The sequence below is a fragment of the Anolis carolinensis genome, chromosome 5 (assembly GCF_035594765.1).
Source record: "Anolis carolinensis isolate JA03-04 chromosome 5, rAnoCar3.1.pri, whole genome shotgun sequence".
Taxonomy (NCBI): domain Eukaryota; kingdom Metazoa; phylum Chordata; class Lepidosauria; order Squamata; family Dactyloidae; genus Anolis; species Anolis carolinensis.
The window spans coordinates 10,782,019-10,807,706 of NC_085845.1; the positions used below are offsets into that span (position 1 = coordinate 10,782,019).

General features: G+C 39.0%; 1 long non-coding RNA gene across 2 annotated transcripts in view; it reads right to left on the bottom strand.

The window, feature by feature from the left end:
- The window catches only part of LOC107982934 (uncharacterized), a 35,225-nt gene extending 16,310 nt beyond the window's left edge, over window positions 1–18,915 (bottom strand). For both annotated transcript variants that reach the window (XR_010006506.1, XR_010006505.1), the window contains exons 1-3: window positions 17,887–18,915; window positions 15,915–17,028; window positions 8,446–8,542 (exon numbers count right to left, since the gene is read on the bottom strand). This is a non-coding gene — a long non-coding RNA (uncharacterized LOC107982934). The remainder of the gene's footprint in view (window positions 1–8,445; window positions 8,543–15,914; window positions 17,029–17,886) is intronic.
- Window positions 18,916–25,688: the final 6,773 nt, after the last annotated feature.

Sequence of the window (25,688 nt, forward strand, 5' to 3'; positions counted from 1 at the left end):
AGGAGGGACAATTAAATGGGCAAAGGGAGCCATTAAGAGAACATTTAATTGTGACAAACTGATAAAATGGGGTGGCTTGCTAATCAATAGAGTGGCTGTTAGGTTAATAGTCCTTATCAACATTATTTATGAAGGTATATCTGCCTGCCTTGAAATCTATGTGAAGCACAAACTAACTTTCCAAGCCTGACTACAGGCAAGGCTCACAAAACTGCTCAGGAAATTTTATGAGATGAGCCAAAGAATATAAAACAAGCTGCAAATTCTGTCCTATACATTTAAGATGCATTTGGTCTCCTGAGAGAGTCCCTGTATTCCCGGCTACTGATGGAACAAGTAAAGTCCATCAATTCAGGCTGAATTAGGTCACTCTACCTGGTGCTGGAGGGATTAAACCCTCATAAAAGTAATTCCTTGCATATGATGTCACAAAATCCATTTACTAAAGTATAGGTTTTCCTTGTTTGCAGCTAATGTATCTTTCAAAAATCATTAGTTTATACAACAAACTGCATAAGAGGATGGGACAATCCATAATTTCTAGTAGGGAAGACAAATGGCTTTTGTTTTATTGCCTTTATTCCATAAGAGTTTATAGATATTGAGATGCTAAACTCCTTTTACATCTACATGCACTTCCTAAAACTTTGAAAGCAGAATGGCAAGAAGAATCACTTTATTTTTCTTTTTTAAAGTGAAATATTTTAGGGACATATATATTTTATATGATATGTGACAACAGTTATGGTATACAAGAAAATACAAAAACAAATTAGTGGGTTGCTGTGAGTTTTCCGGGCTGTATGGCCATGTCCAGAAGCATTCTCTCCTGAAGTTTTGCCCAGAAGAGAATGCTTCTGGAACATGGCCATACAGCCCCAGAAAACTCACAACAACCCAGTGATTTCATCTATGAAAGCATTCGACAACACAAAATCAAATTACACTATCATACATTTTACTACAACTACCCACTATACCTATAACATTAACAAAACTAAATACAGATCAGTTAAACGTAATTTCCAACTTGCCCAGAGCCAATTATAGTTCTTAAACTAACTCTAGCACCACTAAATCAACATATCTTGCCTAATAATAAAAATAAATCCAAATTTAAATGTTATTTATACATATAATTTAATTTAATAAGTAAAACATCTACTTATTTTTAAAATCCTAGTGCTACTTTTGTCCTGCATTTTAATCTCAAATAATCAATAGCTAAACTTCAGTTTTCTTTAAACTTTCCTCAATCATCTCCTTAATCAAAATTTGGTAAAACTGATCTCTTTTTTTGGCAAAATTTTGAAATTTTTTATAATCCATTCTGAGCATGCTTACATCGCCAAATCTTCTCCTTTTTGTACATATTGGACATTTGCTTCTGTTGTCATATACAAAAGAGTTCTTTCATGCTCCTTCTCTGACTTATTCTCCAATGGTCCAAGAAGGGGAAATTCTGGTTCCAACTGTATTTTTAACTGTAACATCTCTTCAATGCTCTGGTGAATCTGGATCCAACACTTTTGGGGTCTTTCACTAGTCTAGCATATATGATTTTTTTTTTTAAAAAAAAAATCCTTCCTTTACATTTCCAACATAGATCTGAAGAACTTTTATACATTTTTGACTATTTCTTTGGTGTTAAATGCCACTTACATATTGTTTTATAGGCATTCTCTTTCAGATCATAATATGATCTAAAATTAAAAGCTTCTCTCCAGATCTTTTCCCACTGCAGCATTTGTATATTATGACCCACATTTTGTGCCCATTTTACTGTTCATCCTGCATTTCCATTGGTAATAACATCTTGTGCATTTTAGCCATTGAATGCTCATTATTATCACACAATGAGCTAAGTAAACTTAAATATACATATTATATACCTTGATAGATAATAGATATTTATGCCTTGGTTTTGTTCCTCGAAAGTGGAACTTAAAGTGGAAGCAAAGAAATTCTGTAGGACTTCACCCATTAAAACCAGAGTATTTTCTCTTAGGGATTACAAATTTCCATATGGACCTTAACACTGAAAAGCTCTTTACATATATGGTAACAGCGGCTAGGATATGTCTAGCGAAACTATGGAAAACGAAAGAAACTCCCTCAGTGGAGAAATGGACTGTAAGACTAATCGACATTAAAAATATGGAGTTACTAACGCAAAAAGTGTCACAAAATGCGTCAACAAGACAATGGACAGACTGGGACAAACTGAGACAATACTTGAAAAAAGACAAAATTGAACTTTTATAACTATGTTTATCGAAACCGCAGGCCAAATGTGATATATGGATGTTGTGCTGGAGAGAAAGGGGAGAAGAGAAGATGAAAAAGATCATGCGACGCAGATGATCTTGGAAGTGAAAAAATCCCCCCCCATTCCGTTTTCCTTTTTCTTTCTTTCTTTCTTTTTCTTTCTTCTACCTATGTTTTTATATTACACTTGATCACTGTACTGTTTCGTTAAAACTATAAATAAAATATATAAAATATATAAAAAATAAAAAAACAATATGCATTTTTAGAGACTCATATGAGGAATTTCAAAGCTAACTCTTTTTTTTTTTGAAGGAGCAAATCATCCATTGCTAATATGTTTCACATTTATTCTCTCCTTTTAGCTATTTTTCTATATCAAATCTAAAGTATTCAACTATTTCACTGCATCTGTAAATGGAAGCTGTGAGGATCCTTTGGGAAAACTAGCTTTTAGAAATCTCACCTCTCAGTTATTAAATAAATTAGGAAATGTCTCCTAAATCAGGTGACAAAAATTCACCAGCTAACTCCCACATGTGTAGAACTAATCTTAAAATGCCCTAATTCTTCCCATGTTGAATCTCAAGATCAAATTCCAAAACCCCAATTTCCAAAGTTAAATTTGACAGACTTCAAAAATGTTTTCCAATTTTGTTTCAGTTCTGCCATTTTGTTTTCATTTTTCTTTGTTCATGTGAAATGAGTCCATTGTGCTTTGGGGACCTTTGAGAGGAGGCTGTTCCACCTGCCCTCTGATCACTGAAAAGTCAAAATGAGCTTTCTCCACTTTCCATTTCTCCTTTAATCCATTTTTCTGCAAGCTGTGCAATGTGTCATCTTTCAAAAACAAGAACTCTTTTCATGCCGCTCCTTTTAACTTATCCAGATGAAGAACCCTGGTTCTCCATTCAACACTCCACATGAAAGTAATTGTTCCTAACACCTTGGAAGAAACATTCTTTTCAGGCTGTCTCATGCCAATCAAGAAAACATCTTTGAACATGAACCTGAAGGGCTGACACAGCAAGAAGGAATGGCAGGATGGGTAGGAATTCGAACATCAAATAGAGGTTAACCAAGGTATTTGTAGAGAAAATAACAGTGGAAAGGTGGTTTCTGTGAGATAGTTGATCCCTGAGGAGGGGAAGGTAGAAGGTAGTCCTTAAGAAAGAATTTTTGAGGTCATGACGTAATCACTTTGCAATATTTGACACTTTGACGCCTTCCTTGAAATTTTGGAGTTATCTTCAATCCCTTTGAAATCCCTAATGGTTCAGCTCCTAAGTAACTCTGTTGTAAGATGTTACCTGTTTTGAATGGTGCTTGCTATACCTGAATTTTATCACATATAATGGGCAACCATGATCCCACAGATGTTGCTGAAGTGCAGCTTCCATAGGTTTTGTAACAGGCTTTGCTGACTGAGAGTGATTGGAATTGTAGCCTAAGACCTTCTGCAAGACCAGAGTTACCTGCCCCATTGTAGCCTGTTGCAGTCAGTTGACAGATGATGTTCATGGTTGAGGGAAACAGTGTCCTACAACAACTGAAGGGCCATAGGCCTCAGATTAGATCTTTAGTTTTGTATTTCTGCCTTATGGACAGAACATAGGTCCCTATTTCATGGTTTTACTTGCCATACATTCTACAATTATTCTGATTTCCAATCTTCTTCCTAAGAAGCACCATACGATGAGTGCATAGGTTCAGAAGGTAAGACTTCACTGGCTCCCCTGTTGCATAAACTGAGGTGCAAGACTTTTCTCCTTCCTTCTCCTTTTGTTTTTTCTTTCTACTACTCAATATCCTTTTGTCATTTACGCAACTAGTTTCCCTTATAGGCCACAGCTCTTTCCATAATGAGAGGTTGGATGCTCATCTGTCAGGGGTGCTTTGATTGTATATTCCTGCATGGCAGAGGATTGGATTGGATGACTCATGTCTCTTCTTCGAAGAGAGTCAGGGTGCCTTACACCTAGCACAAAGTGCCTAAAAACATAAAACAAAAAGTACATGTAAAATAAAACACAATTTGAATGGAACAGATAGCATATGAAACCATGGCTTAAGACTCAGTTTAAAATGGCATTGATAAGCCACTCCAATATTTAAACAAACACCCACCCAATGCTTTTTCACAGCCACCCAAATTTCTCTAGCAAAATAGTTAAAAAAGAAGGAATGCAAGATATTAAACTAAGAATATTAAATTAAATTGCCAAAGGAAAAGATTGAAATTGAGTCTAAAATCAAACAAAGCAATCCTAAGAGCAGTGGTGGAGCTAGATATCACATGAGTATCTTTCTTTTTTTGTTTGGCTTAGGCAGGCTGCAGGGCTAACAGCCTCACAGGGAAACCTGTGCATGCTATCCATGCCATTACAGGCAATTTGGTAGCCGAAAATGTCGAATCATCTGGAGGCCGTTTTGAAAAACGGATCTGTGCACAGCCTAATGGTTATCTGGTTCCCAGCATATCAAATGTTGTTCAATAAAGAGTCACTTTATTTTCAAAGGATATTTATTGCTAACAAATAGAAGTAATGCTGTTACCAAACTTATTTTGTCAATACTGGAAGGTTTCCCTATGACTACCTATCTAAAGGCTCACATTGTTCCCAGGATCATAAATCATACTCATCTCCTCCTAACACAGTGAGAGAAAGGGCTTTCTTCTCTTTCCAAGATCTGAGAGCAATTAACATTTTATTGTTTCCTGATGACACCTGTAGGGTTCTTGAAATATGACCTATGCTTTACTTACTTAGGCAATCCCTTGTTGTCCGAGGATGATTGTCTTCCAGGTGTAGTATTTTGGCGGTGGGTATGTGGGTGACTGTGGAGCCCTATTCTTGACCCACATGTTCTTCCACAGTGAGGACAATGGTTTCTAGATGGAAGGAGGTTCCGGTCAAGGTTGGCTTGACGCTCCTTCCTCTTGGCACGTTTCTCCCTTTGACCCTCCAGTCACATTCACAATGACCCCTGCACATTCACTACCAACACATGCCCTCATTTGTCACCCCAATGACAAGACTACAAAAGGACACATATACTTCAAACACAAATCCCCCCCCCCCCATGACATGACTACAAGGGCTTCTTTTGTAGTCATGCCAATAGTATAGTGCAGTGATTGTCAATCTGTGGGTCCCCAGGTATTTTGGCCTACAACTCCCAGAAATCCCAGTCAGTTTACCAGCTGTTAAGATTTCTGGGAGTGGAAGGCTAAAACATCTGGGGACCCACATGTTGACAACCACTGATCTAGTGATTTCCATTTCAATTGAGCTTTTAGTTGGAAAAGTAAGGGAACTATCCAAGGTGTTCAACACTATCTCAAACTCAGTTTAGTGTCTTGAATCATCCCTTTAAAGCTTTGACTAAAACATGGAGTGGATTTGCTGCCCACTGACATGGAAGCCACCAGCCAAAAGTTCCCCACCACTGATCTCACTCCATGTGTTTTCCCTAGCTTTGGTACAGTCCACTTGCAAAGCCAGCTCCATTATGTGAAATGTTCTCATATTGATTTGTTTTTATTTCTCTGCTTTAAAACCCTCTTCCATCATTCCTAAATAAACCTTTTAACTTTTTTTTGTTTCAGAGGGCCTGTTTTGCCCTAGGTTATTTGGAAGCTTTGCTTCAAATCTCCATAATCCCCAACCTCCTGAAATAACCTCATTTACAGAGTCTATTATTCTTCAAAGAAACTTTTAAAAAGCCATTTGGGGTTTGTATTAGCTATAATCATTAGTTTTTAAGCAGAAAGAAATCCTCACATTATAGACAATAAACAGCTTCTTGGCATGGTGCATCAAAATAGTGAAAACATGTTCTCATGGCTATTACTCACATACTGAGGGTTGTATTTATCTATCACAAGTGCTGAAACACTGAACAGAATGCCAAGCAGATTTTGAATACTGAGATGGGGACTATAGGGTATTATAGGGGACTATTTCTTCCATATCACATTTACACATATGATTGGAATTAGGTCATCATTCTCAGCATGTTCATTCTGAGGGCTAAATTGGAAGCCAAGGTTAGCGGGAGATGAGATTGCAGCTTCTGAACAGAGGGAGCTGGAAGAAAATATCTGAGATGTCCTAAGGCTTTCAGCCAGGCCATTTGGAAGAAAAAAATCTGCTTTCATAGGAAGTGAACATCTTATACTTTCCTTAAGGAAGATGGAAGGCGCAAGATCTGAGACACTCATACGCCTTTTCAATGCTCTGCTTTGAACACTGTTGAACTTCCTATTTATAGCCGCCCCAGGAGAGTATCCTGGTGGGTGTATTTAATGTATAAGCCCATTGATCTCAATAATTAACAGACTGGGGACACTTTCTCCACCTTCTCCTCTCCTTCTTCCTCCTCCTCATCGTCCTTCTGCCTAGTTATAAATTAGAAGACATCATAGAAACGTTGAGTTGGAAGAGATCACAAGGGATATCCAGTCCAGCCCCATTCTTCCATGCAGGAACATACCATCAAAGCACTCTCAACATATGGCCATCCAGTCTCTGTTTGAAAACCTCCAGAGGAGGAGACTCCATCACATTCTAATATTGTCACACTGCATGCCTCCTGACCTAAATGGCTGAATATAGGTTTTACAGCATCCTTCAGTGGAGTCAAACCAACTAGACATTTTCCCATTGACTATAGCATATGTTTGTATCTTTTTCAAGTGTACCAGTTTTAGCTAGTTCAAACTATGAATTTTATTTGTGTGAAATGCACACAAAGAAACCTTGCAAATGTGTAGATTTCTAAAAGAAAGCATATTTTGTATCATAACACGTCTTAAGAGGTAGGAATTTGACTCTTGCCCTGGGAATTACTACTCCAAGTTAGTTCTCCATTCTCAGTCATGGGTAGTTGTGGATAGTAACAACAACAACAACAACAACAACAACAACAACAACAGCAACTTTTTTAATAAGCCGCACTATCTCCCCAAGGGGTCTCAGGGCAATCAAGAGATGAAGGAATTTTCCTTGGCACAGTCTTTGTTTTCTTCCTAGTTCACATCGATATTCATATTGTGACACAAACTCTCTCAGAACAGACTTTGGCTAAAACATTTCAAATATTACTTCTAAAATTAAAACAGAGACAGCTTGCTACATCCGTTGATTCTCATAATCAACTTTCTCTCTTTTTTGATACCAGAGGTAAAGAAAAATATTCCATTAAAACCATTTATTTTACTGCAATTGCCCCCAATTTTTCCAGTGTTTACTAATGTGCATCCACACTTCTACCCATCCATAAATGAAACAACTTGGCATAACTGCATACTACAATGAATAGTCTTATTTAGACTAAAGCCAATTAAACAATTGCTCAATGGTAAGTCAAAACTTGTGCAAAACATTTTGATACAATTGATTTAAGTTGTAATTAGAATAGCAATGGGATTTAAACCCATGATACCCCATGACATTAATACTGGAAGCTAAGAGGTAACACCTGCTAACATATCATTTTGGCAACCTTTTATGAAGTAATAAACTAGAGCTGCGTTACTTCTCTGCCTGCAACAGCCATAGTTGTAATTCACTCCTTTTCAGTGGAAAAGGAAAGGGTATCTCTCTCATTAGGGAGATAATGTGCTGAGCAATGGAAAGAGGAATGGCTACCAATCGCTACCTCTTGCTATATCTGGGAAGGTTTGATTTGTAATATCTTTTGTGGGGGGTTTTTCCTCAGGATTTTAAAGATGGAATATATGAATTGCTCACTTGGAGAAACCAGAGTACTTTTTTCCAGTTTTTTTTCTGACAAAGATTAATATTTGTACAAATAACTTGTGTGCAATTAGTAACCAGAGATCTATTTTTCTGGAGTGCAGTAACTGTAACAAGTGATTAATAAGCAACAAAACTGTTTCTTTTAAGTCATTCTTTTTAAAGACCTTCTTCCACACAATTCATAAATGCTTTAAAAGAACTGCCTTACCATTGTGGTTCATCCTCATTCTGTCCTGTAAGAAGACAGAAGTAAACTCTCTCCATCTCACTGTGTGCATTTCATTATTTTTCCAAGCATCTGAAAGCGCATTCTTCTCCATCACATGTTCATATCCTGTCAGTCATTGGGATAGTACCATTTTTAATTCCTTTTTTCTAAAAATAAAATATTGAGCCATGAGGGGTTTCTTACCCTGCCAGAGAACGCCCATAAGAACACATCATTCTGATGACAAAGACGGGAATACCAAACACCATGGGAACTCATGATTCAAGGCGACTTATCCATCCTAGAACAAAGAAAACATTAATGTTTCTCCTTGGGACTGGTGAAGCTGTTTCCCAAATGACTACAAAAAAACAAAACAAAACAAAAACAAAACAGTGAGCACACAATTTTACGATGCAACTGTAATGGATGACGTGAGGCAGGGATTGAATCCTTGAATGGATGATGTTGGTGTGAGGCAGATTGTAAATGCTGTTTTCACTGCTGAGAGGATTTTTTGAGTTTTTTAATCCCTCTAGATTATATATATATATCACCTTCATATGAGGGGAAGGATTACAGGGGGTGATCTTTATTTCAAGATCCCAGCCTCTGTCTCTGTAGTTAGGGATTTCTGTGTTGTGGTTCCCTTTCTGAGGTAAATGTGACTATTACTCTTCCTCAATTAGGTGATTTATTAAGTAACTGCCATCAACGTGAGGCTTTTGAATTATCACCGATGAAATTTGGCTCCACAGACGCAGATGAGATGAAATGAGTCAGTTGTTAAGAAAGAACAACAAGTTTATTGCATACAAAACTTATGGTTGCAGGTTGATTGATTTACTTATGGAACTTTAGATAAACAATTGGTTTAATAACTCCTATAACCACCACAACAGTAGTCTCTGGTATAAATCCACTCTCACTCTCCTACTGATGATATAAATTGTAGCGAACTCTAACCTCAGCTGAGCTCCTTAGTGAACAATGTCCCAACTACAATAAAACTTTTAATTTGATCTACTACCGATCAAATTCCTGATCAGTAGTCTTTCTCACTTAGAGAACTTGGCTAGGCTCCCTTTAGTCTGCCTTGACTAAAGATTTCTGGCCAGGCCTGTCTCCTCAGTCCTTCCTGACTGAAAAGCCTCCAGCCATGCACACACACTCACTCACACACTCTGGCTTCTCTTTTTAAAAACTCCCCTTTTTTCCTTTTCTTGGCTCCGCCCACTTCTCCCTCAGATGAGCTAGCCAGCTTCATCTCCTTGGTAACAGCACTACTGTGGATTGAAACAAAATGGCTTCTGTTTCAGCTACTGTGTCACTAAACACAAATACATACTCCAACAGTCTAAATGAAACACAATAACTATGACTTCTCCACACAACCCCATAGTTAATAGTTAAAGATGGTACTTGAGAAGCACTGTGGGATGGGAACTGTCAAATACGAGGGTTATCCAGAAAGGAGATTACATTTTGGAATTAAAAATGAACCAAGTATAGGAGAAGACATTTACCATATGCAGTTGAAAGCCACACCCAAATACCACTTCTCAACATAGTCGCCATTCAAATCTAGGCACTTATCATAGCGATGAATGAGCTTGGCAACTCTTTCCCCACAAAACTCTGCTGCTTGCGTCCTCAACTTGCCAGTCAGCTGCGCATCGTCGCCAAAATGTTGTGTTAAGCATGCAAGCAGCAGAGTTTTGTGGGGAAGGAGTTGCCAAGCTCATTCATCGCTATGATAAGTGTCTAGATTTGAATGGCAACTATGCTGAGAAGTGTTATTTGGGTGTGGCTTTCAACTGCATATGGTAAATGTTTTCTCCTATACTTTGTTCAATTTTAATTCCAAAACGTAATCTACTTTCTGGATAACCCTCGTAGAATGGGTTTTCCCTTAATAATGTGTGCAGTTTCATCAGGGAGAAGATCCTAAAAGTGGCTTTCCAAGCTCTTTTGAGACTGCTTTTTTTTTTTTTTTTGCAATATTCTATCAACACATACAAGTGTACAGAAATGTTGGCAAAGTGCTACCGTAAAAGCAACTTTGGTGCAGATACTGAAAACTTTGCCGTTTTCTTCATGGGAGAGAGACGGTACAACTTTCAAACAGCAAAAGCTTCAGCTTCAGGCAGTCCTTGTTTTTCCCCCTACTGTGTAACATTTGAGTTTTGCAACATTCAAAGTTGCAAAAGCTGCTGCTTCAGTCAGACTGAGTTTCTTTTCCTAGCACATTCAAGTCTGCAAAGACAATGTGCGAAAAGAATGTGAGCTCAAGTTTTTACAACAAAGCCCTGAATAGATTCTTCAAAGTCCACTGCAATTTATCAAAAACTGCACAGTTTATGCTATGCCGAGAACCAAAAGAAAGTTCCAGTAAGCTACAGAAATCTTCAGTGTGCCGTTTTCTTCCTGTTCAAGTTCATGAAGGGTTTGGGAATGCCATATTCAACTCCAGCCAGGAAGCTGGCCCCTTTCATTCTTTCATCTTGACTAAGATGCCTGGAGTGGATTTGCTGCCCCACTGACATGGAAAATGGCATGTGGTTATTTCTGTTCAATACCAACATTTCACATTGTGTTCACTCAAGTTCAGTTACAGCAATGTTTGTTTGCCTTACAACCATAGACAAATGGCTGAGACAATAACTTTCAATCGTCTGAATTTCATTCATTTCTAAACAGGAGGTATGTTGTTGCCTACAAGCAAGGTCCTACATCATCCCACTAAACTGCTGGTCATTTGTGTCTGTCTCAAAAAATGCACCAAATGATCCAATGCGTACATATATTTGTCATTGAATAGGTTTCTGTTACCCAGTATTTTAAAAATGTTTCCATTATAGGCAGCATGTATTATCATCCACAATTTTCCATCCATTTGTATTTTCATTATTGTAATCTTCAGTGCATACCAACAATGTTCATTTTTCATGCCACTAATAAACAATTTCCAATTCTGAGTTTCTTGGAATTATGCAAAATATATTCAGCTGGTCTCACACAGGGGGATTAAATCTTCCATGTTTCCAAGAAATAGGCCCTGGAGAGTTTGCAAAGGAAGCGCTGTAATCAAACAAAAGCCACTACAATATTGTATATCTAGACATTGTATCTGCCTAGACAACCAAAGTACTTTCTCAGTGCCTGCCATGACATGGGATCTGAGTGGGACAATGACACCAAACAGATTCAAGATAGTCATAATGAGACAAAGTCAATGGGTTACAGAAGATTGATGAATGAACGCACTAAGTTTTCATAGGCTAAGGAACTTGTTTTGCATTGGCATTGCAACCATAATCCAAGATAAAAATAGAAGCCCCTGAGAGATTCCCCGTCTCCAAGAACAGGTACACTTAAGGATGAGAAACCAGTGCCATTCTTATTTCAAGAACGACTGCAGCCCAAAATTTAAGAATATGTATGAATTTGCATATCGAATTGGTTAAATTGCATTCACATATTCTGTCACAAATCTGAGGGCAAGCAGATGAGTTGGCATAGCTTGAATTTCTTAGGTTTGTTTCCAGGGAAGGAATTATCTGCATCTAAACATCGGAAGGGGACAATGTGGCATAATGGTTAAGTGTTGGACTATGACTCTGGAGACAGGGATTTGAATGCCTCCTTGGCCTTAATAACCCACTAGATGACCTTGGATAAGTCACACACTCTCAGTCTTAGAAAACCAGAAACAACTTGAAGGTACACAAAAACAACCTGCAAAGTTTCTTGTGACCCTCAGTAACCTTATACTAAATTAAGGGTATGTTTATTGTGGGCCAAAGAGGAAGGTATATAGGCATGGTTTTATAATGGCAAAGTCATCTACCAAGGGAGCCTAAGTTGTAAGTGGGAAGTGTTATGGTTGTGTAAGCATATATTATTATATACTAAAGTCAGGATGATCCATGTCATCAAATTTCCAATTTCTATTTCTGATTATGAAAACTGGACTGAAAAGAAAAGTGACAGGAAAAGAATCAATTCATTTGAAATGTGATGCCAGAAGAGACTATGGTACTATGAAAAAGGAATGGATCTGAGAACACAAAGTTTGAACTCTCACTAGAAGCCAAAATAACAAAACTATTGCACCTATCACAAGAGGATATGATTCATTAGAAAAGTTATAATGCTTGGTAAGGTGAAAGCTGTTGAGAAAGAGGAAGGTTGCATTACAGGTGGCTTACAATGAACCCGACTTTGCAAGACCTGATCAGAGCTGTTAATTAAAGTGTAATTTGGAAGTCTCTCATTCTTAGACTCTCCACATGCCCAAACTGAATTAATGACCTATGACAACAACTAGAAATGTGATGGCTGAAGTAAACAAACAGTTTGGAAATCCAATCATTATATCAAGGCAAGGGGTGAAGATCTGGAAACATTTTACAACATGGGGGTATTTCTCTCTCTCATTTAAGAATGTGAAATGTAATGAAAGCAGTGCATGCAAGGGAGAGGGAACTTTAACCCCAAAAGAAGTTAGAGAGATATTGGTAAGTCCTCTATTATCTGGAATAAAGGAAACCAACCTTGTTAGCAATATTTAAATTTTGGCAAGGTCAGAAAGAGGAAACGGTTATTTTCAAATTTTGTGGGTAATAGAGATGGCCCTAATTAGAAAACCTGAAATATTTCAGAAAGTGAGGAGCAGTGCGGCTTATCCCAGATGGGACAAAGCTTGCAATTCATTCAATTAACTCTGCACACTATTAATTCACCTTTTGGCTAATGATCACGTTACTATCTGGATACCCTCATTAATAGTGACACTTTAAATATGCTTTAGTGAAAGCGATCATTATAATTTGTTAAGGTATGTGCTTCTTACTCTGTCACGTCTAACACAGGTTGAGCATTCCTTAGCCAGAATTCAAAAATCTGAAATACTCCATTTTCTTTTCTTTTCTTTTTTAAAGTCCATATGGGTGGCTGAGATAAAGACACCTTCGCTTTCTTATGGTTCAGTGTATGCAAACTTTTTATGCACAAAAATAAAAAGATGAGGTATAAAATTGCTTTAATAAAATGTTTAGGTAAAGGTAAAGGTTTTCCCCTGATGTTAAGGCCAGTCGTGTCTGACTCTAGGGATTGGTGCTCATCTCCATTTCTAAGCCGAAGAGCCAGCGTTGTCCATAGACTCCTCCAAGGTCATGTGGCCGGCACGACTGCATGGAGCACCGTTACCTTCCCGTCGGAGCGGCACCTATTGATCTACTCACATTTGCATGTTTTCGAACTGCTACCATATTTCCCCGAAAATAAGACAGTGTCTTATATTAATTTTTGCTCCCAAAGATGCTCTAGGTCTTATTTTCAGGGGATGTCTTATTTTTCCATGAAGAAGAATTCACACTTATTGTTGAACCAAGAAATGAATATTTATTATATACTGTACAGTAGTTGTCATCACAAACCAGCATAATCAGACAAACTGTGAATCCTATCCAGAATTTCTCGTTACCACCATTATTTCCATGTACAACTATCTATGGTACGTACATTTATCGATCCTGCATACTCTGGTGTTCTGTTCGTTGGGCATACTTCCAAACAAAAACTTTGCTAGGCCTTACTTTCAGGGGAAGCCTTATATTTAGCAATTCAGCAATACCTCTACTAGGTCTTATTTTCTGGGGATGTCTTATTTTAGGGGAAACAGGGTAGGTTGGCAGGAGCTGGGGCTAACAGCAGGTGCTCATTCCGCTCCTGGGATTTGAACCTGGGACCATTTGGTCCGCAAGTTCAGCAGCTCAGCTCTTTAACACACTGTGCCACCAGTCAGTTATATAATATAGCAAATTCAAGGTTTGCTTTTCATAATCTTTTGTGTGAGGTGGGAATCCATGGATGGAGATTTCATGGACACAGAGGGCTGACTGTACTTAGCAAGATTGTCATACCCTTCCCCACTGGTATGTTTACTGTTCCTATACCCTAAAGAGCCGGCCTCATTTAGCAAGTGAATGCCCTTCCCTCCGAGTGCTATCGGCTCTACACGACAACGCTTTCTTCCTAGCAGCTGTTGCCAGTAATTCTTTGAACAGGCGATGAATGTGCACTTTTACAAAGTGCAAAAGCGCTACCAAGGACACAATGATCATCCCTGGATGAGCTGGCCAACGCATCTGTCTCCTGCTCAACCTGTGGGGACCCAACCCATCATGGCTTTGTTTTTCTTTCCTGGCAATGTGCATCGAGTGCTTAGCGCTGGAAAATGGCTCTCGTGACACCACATGTGAGCAAGTCAGCACTTGCCCGAGGACTTTGGCATCGGCGTCTCTCTGCTCCTTCCCACAGGGCTCTGTGATAGATGAGGAGAACTGACATAACATACCGCATGCGGGTCCGCAGGCCATGGCAAGCTGGCTTTGTGAATGTCATGAGGCCCCTTGCTTTTTCCGTCTCCCCTCCTCCTCTCCCCCTGTTCTGAATGCCGAATGTCCCCGTCGGAGGCCGACGTATTACTTGTTGGGCTGTGACTAATCCTTGCTCATGGGAAAGTGATGCTTACCAGAAAGGAAGCTATTATTCAGGTCTTAAGTCCCCAGTAAAATATGTGAGTAATTAAAGAATGGAATCAAACAGTCTGCATTAAACAGTACAACACATGCACGCACGGCACCGGGTAATTCATCCACGCAGTGTTTATTTTTTCCTAGCAGGGCCTCCTGACGATCATTAATAAAATATTAAAGATAGCCTCAGGTTTCTCACCCCCACCCCACCCTCAACCTGAACTCTGGGAAATACTTCAACGCAGCAAATGAGAAACAAAATGCCCTGTTTTCTCCACTCCTTTAATGGCATACTCAATACGATTAGCATAATTCAGGTAATGTACAGAGGAGACTTTTGTTTACCCATTCCAAATGATTTTTCAAAAAATCAAATTGCCTCTCAATATTCTGGGCAATTGTTTTCAAAGTGGAATGCTTAAGCTGGTGATTTTACCCTTGTTGCAGATTTTAAAAATGAAATATATTTTAAAAAATGTAAATGCAAACAAAAGGGGGAAGAGAAGAGAAATAAATTGGATGTGTGCCCCTTCTACACTGCTATATAATGCATTTTGAATCTAGATTATATAGTGTCAATGTAGATCAGGCATGGGCAAACTTGGGCTCTCCAGGTGTTTTGGACTTCAACTCCCACAATTCCTAACAGCCTACCGGCTGTTAGGAATTGTGAGAGTTGAAATCAAAAACACCTGGAGAGCCCAAGTTTGCCCATGCCTGATGTAGATCCATATAATGCAGTTTCAAACTGCATTATATGACAATGTAGAAGGGACAATGGGCACAATATTTGAAAAACTGACCATTGATGAATTACTCTTGGTGACACACATAACTGTACATTGTGCACAGACTTTTTTGGGGATGGGGCATAGTTTGTAATCCCCAAATTCAGGTCTTCCAGGCATTTTGAACCTCAGTTTCCAGAAACTTTTTACCATTAGGCAAAGAGGCCTAGGCTGCAGGGAGCTGAGGTCCAAACATGGAGGACCAGAATTTGGGAATCACAGCATCTATACTGTGGAATTAATACAGTTTAACACCACTTTAAATGCCATGGCTATGGAGTCATGAGAACTGTAGTTTTCCAGATAATGGTAGCAAAGCAGGGCATTCTTGGGCCGTTCTTACCTATAAGAATCTGTGTGCAAGGATGATACAAAGGCAAGAAGTCAAACCACCTTGAGGTCTGTGAGTCAAACAAGATCATCAGTCAGTCAGAAGGTCAAAGAATCAAGCAAGATCAACCAATCCAAAAGCCAGGAACTCAGGAATCTAGAGCAGGAATGTAGGAACATCAAGTCAGCGGCGGAAAGCAGACAACTGTTTCCACCAAGAAACAGAAATCAGATCTGTTTCTTAAATTGTCTACAGCCCCTTGCCCATAATTAAGAGCCCCAGAGACTAGCACTTCTCTGCTTCCTTCTCTAGTTCTGAAGACTTGAGGACCACTTGTCTTCCTCTTATTGTTCCAGCTGTTTCAAAGGTTTGTTCATAGCAATTGTTTTTCTGGGACTGCCACAGAGTAAGCTGCAAGGTTCTTCTCCTTCTCAGAGTCTGGAGGCCCTTCCACACAGCCATATAACCCTGAATATCAAGGCAGATAATCCACCATATCTGCTTTGACCTGGATTATCTGAGTCTACATTGCCATATAATTTGGTTTAATGTGGATTTTATACAGCTGTGTGGAAGGGGTGTGAGTCCCAACTCATGACACTTGGGTTCATCTGTACTGAAGAATGAACACAGCTTGACACCATTTCAACTGTCATCACTCAATGCTATGAAATCCTGAGATTTGCAGTTCAGTGAGGGTCCAGTACTCTTTAGCAGAGAAGGCTAAGGACCTTTCAAAACTAAAACTCCCATTATACCATAACCCCTGATGGTGCAATGGGTTAAACCTTTCTGCTGGCAGGACTTCTGACTTGAAGGTTGCATTGCTAACCTGAAGGTTGCCGGTTTGAATTCGGGGAGAGCATGGATGAGCTCCCTCTGTCAGTTCCAGCTGCAGTTACATGAGAGAAGCCTCCCAAAAGGATGGTAAAACATCAAAACATCCAGGAGTCCTCTGGGCAACGCCCTTGCAGACAGCCAATCCTCTCACACCAGAAGTGACTTGCAGTTTCTCAGGTAACTCCTGACACAAAAAATAGCACTGAGCCATGTCAGTGAAATCGTCAAAGGTCTGGAGTGGATGAATCCCTCTGAGGAGCGGCTTAAAGTGCTGGGTCTCTTTAGCCTGCAGAAGAGAAGGTTGAGAAGATACATGAAAGCCAGGTTTAATTTTAAAGGCTGTCATAAGGAAGAGGGAGCAGGTTTGTTTTCTGCTGCCCTGAAGACTAAGGGCCCTTCCACACAACCATATAACCCAGAATATCAAGGCAGAAAATACCACAATATCTGCTTTGAACTGGGTTATCTGAGTCCACATTGCCATGTATCCCAGTTCAAAGCAGATAATGCGGAATTTTATTCAGCTGTGTGGAAGGGGTGCAGGACTCAAAGCAACAGTTTCAAATTATTGGAAAGGAAATTCCACCTGAACATTAGGAAGAACTACCTTACTGTAAGACCTGTTCAACGGTGGAACTCTCTGCCTCAGAGTGTGGTGGAAGCTCCTGCTTTGGAAGCTTTTAAACAGAGGCTGTTGGGGACTGGATGGCCTATGTGATCTCTTCCATGTCCATGGCTCTATGTCTTGTTAGTCTGTGTGACCAGTGGGTGGGTGGCCATTGTACCCATTCCCATAAAAGAAATCCAGCAACATTCTCCCTTCTTTCTCCCATCTTTCTCTCCCATCTCTCTCCATCATTAGTGAGGTTGCCTCTTTGCTTTTAAAAAAAATATTTTTACAGTGGTTTTCAGGCACATTTTAAATAATGTTTAAGCAGCACCTTTTAGATGCCTCTGCAATCATTTTCAAAGTGCCCATATTTTGCCCACATTCCTGCTCTCATTCCTTAACTAGTATTTCGAAACAGCTGTTCCTTCCTCTCTGAATTGCTCTTGTTTTATAATCATCGCTAATGAGCCGACAAGGTTCCCACCGCATCCCTCCTAGCTATTATAAACAACGACATAGAGATTTCACACTTACCTTCACTTAGTCGCCTTGCAAGTCTCCAAGCTGAAAACTGGTGGGGTAGATTCCTTCCTCCAAATAGAGAAGGGAATTTGGTGCCACTTATGGAACAGAGAAGCAATTGCATACTTTATGAATGGCTTTCAAAGGGAAGAGAGGAAAACAGTAGCCATGACCATGAACTCTCTCTTTATAGCTCCTCAGGCCAATCTGCTCCTTTCATCACCTTCCCAGTCACATAAAACTCCCATCTTCTCTCCACCAGATGCCAATGCTTTGGCTCTGAGGCTTTATTTTTCTCATGTGTCAACATGTTGATGAAAAGTTCATGTCATCTGTTGCTTGAAATCAAACCTAGAGCTTCATTGTCCCTGTTCTGTCCTGCCGTACTGGGACAGCAAGAGAGAAAACGGGAAATGTCACCGTCAGTTTGCCTTTACATTTTGCTGCTCTTGTGTGGTTTATACCATTTCTGGCTTATGGTGACCCTAAGGCAAACCTATCAAAGGGATTTATTGCCAGGGAGTGGGGGGTGGTAAGTGCTCGAAGAGGCTTGTCATTGCTTTCCTCTAAGGATTAGAATGTTTCACCTAAAATACCTGCAAATGTCTGGATCTTACTGAAAACTCTGGACCTCTGCAAATATGGAAACATGGACACAGTCTTCTGGGATCTACATTCGGAATCCAAGCAGGCAGTCCCCACAGCCAGCTATATGCACAGATGTCTATTATATACAGCAAAAAGGAAAAAAGGAAAAGTATGGTATATAATATAATATAAAGTATGTTATGTTATAATTATATACTTCTATAGTGATATAGTCACTTATATATTATGATTGTAGTATCAGTTTATATATTCCAACTGTACAGGTAAATACATATAATTCAAAATTGGCTTGAATCTGAATTGGGTTTAAATAAACCTGATGATTGACCGTAACTCCGTTCCTGTCGTTTACACAATGAATAATGGTAGACTTATGTATAGTATCAATATCAATATAACAAACCACGTATAATCCAATGCCCAATTCTAACAAATATAATTATTGGTACACAAAGTAGTCTTATTAAAGTCTTGATTACTTGCTTTGTTACTGTTATTTGTTTGTTTTATCGGGCCTGGCCCCATGTAAGCCGCCCCGAGTCCCTTCGGGGAGATGGGCCGGGGTATAAAAATAAAGTTATTATTATTAAGTTATTATTGATAATATTCTCAAGGTTTGTAACACTATTCTTCAAAATCAGTCATTCAAAGTAAATCAAAGTTCCATGTCAATAGTAACAAAGAAGGATAACTCCCTGGTTAAAGGAGTATATTGGTGGATTCCAGAGTCTATGCAGTATATGGATCCCGGAGATAATGTGGTCAATCAAATCTGGTTGAAACGACTGGTCTACCACAGCCAGTCTCCCCTCCCTGCGCCCCCCATTTAGCTCTTAAAAACCAAGGCAAAGCCTTATCTTTCTGCAGGGGGACATGAGAGAAGTCTCCCCGCAGGATCGTAACACATCTGGACATCCCCTGGGCAACGTCTGGTTAGACTCTCTCACACCAGAAGCAACTTGCAGCATGCAGCCAAACAAACCTTTTCAGGACCTTTCTGGTGACTGGAAAATAAAACTAAAGAAACTTTGGAGGGGGAATCTCTCCCTTCTCTGTCCTAAGTTCTTTAGTTTCATTTTCCAGTCTCCTAGAAGATAAGGCAAGCCTCCTGGCTCCTCTGGAAGCTTTCTCTTTGTTTCTAAGGGCTAAATGGTGCAGGGAGGGGAAGCAGGAGATCTGCATGTCCAACCCTGCTGATTGTGAATTGGCAAGGGTAGGTAATCTGGTCACCTCCCAGCTAAAAAAAAAATGGATTTCGGCCTCTTTTGTGGCCAAGCATTTTAAATGTAGGTTTTCTTTGCATTTAGGCCAGTGTAAAGAGTCCCTGAGTGAGGATTTTAACCCTGATATCCAGAGTCATGATCCAACATTTAGATCAGTGGTTCTCAACCTCGGGTCCCCGATGTTTTGGGCCTTCAACTCCCAGGAATCCTAACAGCTGGTAAACTGGCTGGGATTTCTAGGAGTTGTAGGCCAAAAACATCTGGGGACCTCTGGTTGAGAACCACTCATTTAGAACATTACACAAACAAACCTGTTTTACAAGAGTGCATTGAATAATTTCCAATCGTTTTCAAGGAAATTCTTGAAGAAAAGGAAATGTTTTAGCATTTCTTGATGAACAGTATTTAGTGTACATTAAATTTAGGTAACTTTAAAGAATCCATGTGGTATAGTGGTTTGACTGATTGGCTATAATGGCAGGAGGCCAGTGTTTGAATCCCTGCTCAACCATGAAAACCCACTACATGATTTGGGTGAATCACACACTCTCAACACCAAAGAACCTCTTAATGGATTCATCTTAAGATCATCATAAGTCAAGAAGTGACTTGCAAATTCACAAGAACAGATTCAAGAAGAACCAAAAGCAAGTCAAGTCATTTGTGTCAAGATTTTGATGTAATAAGTGATTAACAATAGTAATGGTATAAATGGATTACAAACGTTTATTGTATGAATCCCAAAATTTGTCTATGTTCCTATTGGTTCAAATTTTCTCTGATATATTGGATTTTCTTGCCCTGAATAGCATTTTTGATCTGTTCTAGAAGCAACTAGAATAGCGAAATAAGGAAAATGCCAACTGCTTTTTTCTGTAGATCAGGGATAGAGGTACAAGTGTTTCAATTATGTTCCCAGCTTGAAATGTATAAAACATCTTATCTCCGTAATACTATTCACAGGGTGAGAAGTTCAACTTGATGTCTGATTAATGTGTATTAAATGTAGGCAATTATACAGTGGTGGGCCTTCCCTAAGCTTTCCTGTGGGCTTTTCTTCTCTGCATAGTGTCTAGGCATACCTTGTTTCAATCATTTCCAGGACAAAATTGTGACAGGTTTTGAGATATTTGGGAGGAGGTGCAGGGAAGAGTATGAGGGCTGAGAGAAGTATGGGGCCCTACCTTGATTTTTAAGAGAGAGTTACCAGACAAACACGCCAGAAAAAAAAGAGGAGTTTTGGAATCAGGGTTGTTGTATGTCTTTCGGGCTGTTTTGGAATCTTTGACGTGTTTGATGGGGGATCTGGAAGTTGTAAAAGTCAACTTGCAACTCACTGTTTGCACATTCAGCATTCCTCCTGTACATGCTGTGATTCAATCCTTTAATTCTTTTGACAGCTTGCAGCATGGCATCTATCAATTGTTTATCCACACATTTCCTCTCCATTCATGACCCACTTCAGAGAGACTCGGGTGAAGCAAGTGTTAGCCTATGGTTCACTAATGACCAAGGTTGGAAGTGGAAGGCATGGAAATCTACTAGGTCTTCTCCTAGTGGTTCTCCATCCCATGTGTCATGGAACTGTACAAGATATACTACTACTACTATGACTAAAATACATTAATGATCATCAGAGGGGGTCCTTCTCTCAGTCCCACCCCTGTCTCAAGCACAGCTGGTGGGAATGAGAGAAGGGGTCTTCTCAGTGATCACCCCTTCCCTCTGGAACTCCGTCCCAAAAGGAATTAGAACAGACCCCACACTCCTCTCCCTTAAGAAAGAGCTAAAAACCCACCTTTCCTTGCTTGCCTATGGAGAGGAGGATGGGTAACACCATTGACTCTGTAAATGAACTGAAGCTGACAATGATAATGTTATTGTAATGTATTGAAGAGCTATATTTTTGCACTTTATACAATTTAATTTCTCAGCTGTATGTTCCATGATGCCTGATTTCCAGATTATCAGCCATTGTCTTTATTTTATTTTAATCTATATGTATTAATGTTCATGTAATGGCATTCAATGTTTGCCAGTTTTATGCTTTATGTTTGGAAGCTGTCCTGAGTCCCATCAGAGAGAGAGGATGGGTTAAAAATAAATTATTATTATTATTATTATTATTATTATTATTATTATTATTATTATTCCAAAATTTTGGGACCAAAGCTGGTATGGCTTGAATCAAGGTGCCCTGAGTCCCTACAGGTGAGAAGGGTGGGGTAAAAGTAATGTAAATAAATAAATAATAAATAAATTTGGTAGTTTTTTGCATTTTGGAATACTTAATTTCCATATACATACATAATGAGATATCTTAGCGATGGTATCCAAGTCTAATGATAAAATTCATGTATATTTCATATACCCCTAATTTTATACAATACAGTATTTTAAAATAATTTTTGAACCAACAGAGAGAAGAGGTGTCACTGTCTCAGCCACCCATGTTCATAACTTTGGAAGGTTTCAGATTTCAGAATTCTGAATAAGTGATTCTCAACCTGTACCACAATTGCATGGTTGCTAACAGTATACCTATACTGTCATTATTGGATCTTTTGAGGACAAATGTATACTCTACAAGCCTAACATCTTTCTAAATTAAAGGGACATGTTCATTCCCTCCTTACATTTTTAGCCAGCAGATCTGGTGATTGGAATTGTGTTCTTTGTTTGAAAATCAGTATGTTTTTTTTTCTCATTAAGGTGACATCTCAGATTTTGTTTTACCATTGTTTGATTGAGGCAACAACTCAAAATATTCTGTTTTGAACCTAAAACCACTTTGGTAGCTATTAAAAACGTAACATCACTTAGAGAGCATTTTCTTCCCATCACTGTCTGTTGGGTTTAGCCGTAATGCTTCTGCAGCTTGTTGTTGTTAAATGTAAATTTTCTTAGGAGGTTGTTTTGAATTAAACCCATCAATTAAAGAGGTGCAAAAACCCTCCTGAGAAATGTGGCTGATGTTATTGAAATTTGTTGTACATTCTTTCACTGTTTTCCACACTCTGCCTTCTCAGTATTTAAGAATAAAATAAAAAAGATAATTACAGTGACACCACAAAGATGACACACGTTCAGGGAAACAAATTAAATCAAAGTAGCTAATCACAAAAGCTTTAGATGTTTCCAGAGGGTTGCTTCCTACTGCTACCAATCCAAAGGCACTGCAGCAGCTGTTCTTTACTTCCATCCTTACCAGGATTTTTTAAAAAGAAATAAGGCAAAAAAGAGTTACAAGAGGAATCCAACACATTCTGGATTCCCTTAAATTCCAGAAATGAAACCATTACATGCAGCTAGGCAATCCAATAAATCGTCATTTTAAAAAACAAACCAAAAATCAGCTAAACATCTCAAGAGGTTCCTACAGATGTTGAACCAGGTGAAGAACATCCAAATATAACAACAAATCTAAGGAAATGTTGAGCCATATTACAATGTGCAGACCTAAAAATGTGTCAACTATACCTTAAAGGCACAAGATCTTGGAAACTAAGTAGGGTAAACCCTGATTAGTCCTTGGCTGGGAGACTGCCAACAAACACCAGGTGCTGGCAGGCTATATTTCAGAGAAAGCAACTGGCAAAATCATTTCTTCAGTATTCCTTGCTTAAGAAATCCCTATGAAATTCATGAGGTCATCATAAGTCAGAAGGCAACTTGAAAGCACCTATATATACCTTGAAAATTGCTATCCACATTTACATAAGCTAATCTACAAAATCACATTTTCAGTTTAAGCAATGGGTGGGAGAAGAGTATTATAGTTGTTCAAGATTCACTTCATCATGAAATGTTGCTCCTCTCCTCTTAGAAGATTAATTCATCTCAAATTCCTTACAGGTTCACCTGAGCTGAACCCATGAGTACTTAAATAAATGTGTTGCATATAAGCAAAGGCTGCTAGCTATAGTGGGGCTTAATAGAGTTTCAATAATAGTATGGCACCCCTTCAGCAATTTTGTGATTACTGTTCCCTGAATCCTCCAGACAGCATGGCTAATGGGTAAATCTGCCTTCATGTTCCTCTTGCAACCTTTTTAGGTGGGTGGTCACTGTAACAAACCAAATGGAAGTTGTCATGGGCCAGTAGTCTCATCTTTCAGCCTTTTTTGTATTATTGATCATTCTATATGAGAATTGTATTTTGCCCATCAATTCCAATGACTCGTGTTGGAAAAATATACTAGTTCCTTCAAGTAGTGTCTTCTTTCATTGTGGGCATTTGAGAGTGGGATGAAAGAGTGAAAAATCCATCATTGTAAAAAAGCATATAATCCACAATATGCTCTATATTGTTTGGCAAAAGTTCATAGCAGTCATTCACCGGCAATCATATTTCCTTTGGCCTTGCTGTACCTGGTCCTTGGCTATCAGTGTTGTCCATATCATGGTAAACAGACTGACGGACGAAAAAGAATGAAAAAGGCAAAGAAGATCAGAGCTAAGAAAGGGCACTGTATGTTATTTTAGGGGAGGGGGGCAGAATGCTACCCCTCCACTCTCTTTAACACAAATTTCACCTGCAAACCAATGAACTTTACAAGCTGAGATTTATATCAGCATTAAGAAAGGTCAAAGAAAAGATTGAATAGAGTCCCCATAAAACATAGGAACACAGAGCAGCTGGGAAGGTGAGGTTGTTGCCAAAAATAAAGTAATCATCATAATAAATTATAGAGTAAAGTTAGGGATGGGGAAATCTTCCTGCACCTAGTTCATGTTGTATTTCTACATATAATGCCAGAATGTTTTCTAAATATCTATGAAATGTGTTATTTTTTCTCAATGTGTGCAATGAAATCCATATTCGGATATGTTTAGACTGTCAAGAATAACAGTATATATGAGGGCTATCCACAAAGTAGATTACGTTTTGGAATTAAAAATGAACAAAGTATAGGAGAAAACATTTACCATATGCAGTTGAAAGCCACACCCAAATACCACATCTCACATAGTCACCATTCAAATCTAGGCACTTACCGTATTTTATTTATTTATTTATTTTCAACATTTATATCCCGCCCTTCTCACCCGAAGGGACACAGAGCAGCGTACAAAATTGGCAGCAATTCGATGCCTACACATAATTAAAACAGCAATGAAAATCCAATAAAACAATTAAAACAATATAAAAATATAAAACATATGATTAAAATCCATTCCTCCAAAATCCTCATGCTGAAGCCGTAAATCAGTAGCGATGAATGAGCTTTGCAAATCCTTCCCCACTAAATTCAGCCGCTTGCGTCCTCAACCACTTGTTTCCAACAATGGGGGCATGGCTGGCAATGCAGCATTTTGGCAATGCTGCGCAGCTGCGGGGAGGGATGACCGACTGGTTGAGGATGCAAGTGGCAGAATTTAGTGGGGAAGGATTTCTCTGTGTAGTCTGACATGATAGTTGTTGGAGTGGTCAAGCATTTCTGTGTTCTCAGACTCACTCAACCAGAGAAATCAGCCATATCAGAGCACCTGATGAACCAACCTGGACACAGTATATTATCTGAGAACACAGAAATGCTGGACCACTACAACAACTATCATGTCAGACTACACAGAGAAGCCATTGAAATCCACAAGCATGTGGATAACTTCAACAGAAAGGAAGAAACCATGAAAATGAACAAAATCTGGCTACCAGTATTTTAAAAACTCAAAAATCAGAACAGTAGATGGGAAGCAACACTCTGAGGGCAGAAGAGCCCCAGGGACGGCTAATGACTGAACAAAGGATGCCCCCCAGGCAAGAGACAAACCTTTCCAATGCTAATTAAGGTGATTAATTGCAACATTAACGCTGACTTCCAACTGACAAAGGACTTTTGTCACACCCTGGACTCTCCACAGATATATATTTACCTTCCTTGCCTAGTCTCTCCATGCCTCACAACCTCTGAGGATGCCTGCCATAGATGTGGGCGAAACGTCAGGAGAGAATACTTCTGGAACATGGCCACACTGCCC